Below are 1,896 nucleotides of genomic sequence, written 5' to 3'. Positions count from 1 at the left end.
GGGACATTGTACTAATTTTTTCCGTAATTTCTTGTCATGCAAAAATACAATGTGTGGAATACGTCCGTTACAAACCTTTATAGCTTGTTTGAACTTATTTCGGTTTTTCTCAGTAGGGTTGGCTTAATAAATCTGGAAACTTACATTTTTGTTCCTAATAACTTCTTTACAGCTCGAATCAATCTATTACAATAAAAGTTAGTGTCGTTTAAATAAATAAAAAGCACTAGGTTGATATTAACAGATCTATTCGACTTTTTGTTAAAACGTACAAACACCTTCTGAAACTCATCTTTATCACATGATAAAAATACAAAAGTATTAATATTAATTTTCATTAAATATTTTTACTGAAGACAGAAATAAGTATTAACATTTTTAAACTAAAAATCTAAAATCCGTTAATGTGTCGACAATACATGTACAAATTTCCTCCATTTTTAGCTGAATCACACTGATTTGGACTTGCATTGCGGAAATCTAAAAAATATTTGAAAAATTCTGTGAAATGAAATTTGAACAAAATTGATTTAAGAAACGTACGGCCTCCCCTCTGGCAATTGTATCTAATCATTTCACATCCGTTATTAAATTTATAAAGACACATTCCATCAAAACCGCACACTGGATTATGGTGTGGTGGACAACTGCCTGGACACGAAGCAGCAGCACTTACAAAAAAGGCGATAGCTTAAACCAAAACTTTAAGTGAATATTTTGCATAAACAAAAACTAAGTTAATATTTAAATTACCAATAATAAGCAAAACGCAGGAGACTTTCGAGTTCATACTGAATCAGATAAAATATTAAGAGTCTAGAGGTTAGCTGAAGTTCGAATTGTACTTTGAATTGAATCTAACAGATCGATCTGTTTTATAGTCTTGCGAGGTGTTGCTCTGATTAATCTTATCGCTTTGCTTATTATTTTTGTTTGCTTACCTATTTGAGTTATGGCAAGGGGATTCCAAGTGAATTGACAAATTATTATTGAAATGATGATTGTTTCCGTTTGAAAACAAACGTTAATTAATATTTAACTAACATCAACGGGGATTTTGGAGACAAAATTGCACCACAACAAATGATAACGATATTTTTAGAAAACGATTACACAGCTGTATGTTTTATGGTATTTCTTGAGGTTCTTTCTAGGGGTGTTGTCAGATGTTTTAAAGAGTTATTTAAGACCACTTTATTTATCTATAAAGTAATCACATCGACCAATTAAGCTATTTTTGTTTGCATTCTTTATTTAAGTGAATGAAAATCGTTTTTATAAAATAGTTTCACTGTGCTACAAAAATAAAAATGTATAGTCTCTTTAGTAAATTTTTTTTGAAGTGACCTAATACTGCGAAGAACATCTTATCGTTCTTGAAATCTTTTAAATACTTAGTTAATCTCAAGTTGTTTTCAATAACATTGAACTTTTCGACAATTCTGCATTTTTTCATTTTCTAATCAAATTTTTAGAATATAAAGTTTTGAAAATATCTTCCAAATAAATGATCTTCAAAATAAATAGAAACTTTAACTTCATGAATTCGATTTCAATATTAAAAAGTCTAAGGTTATTAAATCCTAAGATCTCAATTCAAGGGCGGATCCAGACTTTTCATCAGGGGGGGTTGTCACACACTTAGATGAGTTTTTACTCACCGCTTAAAAATGTTTTTTAATGTTTTGTAATGGAGGCTAACAAAATTTAAATAACATAATGTGTACGAGTATATTAACCTAACCTTTACACATTTCAATTACAAAAATGACACCTTTAGTTATCAAATTATTTTAGAACAATGTTGTCCAGCAAGGTATGGTCTTACTATTTAATTTGGATGACTCTTTAAACATGAAAGCATTCCTAGATTCCAAAAGTTTTCTTAATATGCCA

At 29.4% G+C, this 1,896-nt stretch overlaps 1 long non-coding RNA gene across 1 annotated transcript; it reads right to left on the bottom strand.

The window, feature by feature from the left end:
• Positions 1 to 231: 231 nt before the first annotated feature.
• On the bottom strand, positions 232 to 912 carry LOC129946919 (uncharacterized). Its single transcript, XR_008781659.1, has 3 exons — positions 754 to 912; positions 544 to 690; positions 232 to 480 (listed from the first exon to the last, which is right to left on the bottom strand). It is a non-coding gene; the product is annotated as an uncharacterized LOC129946919 (long non-coding RNA).
• Positions 913 to 1,896: the final 984 nt, after the last annotated feature.

The sequence above is a fragment of the Eupeodes corollae genome, chromosome 2 (assembly GCF_945859685.1).
Source record: "Eupeodes corollae chromosome 2, idEupCoro1.1, whole genome shotgun sequence".
NCBI lineage: Eukaryota > Metazoa > Arthropoda > Insecta > Diptera > Syrphidae > Eupeodes > Eupeodes corollae.
The sequence above is the reverse complement of the archived record's forward strand: the minus strand, read 5'-3'. Positions and strand labels throughout refer to the sequence as shown.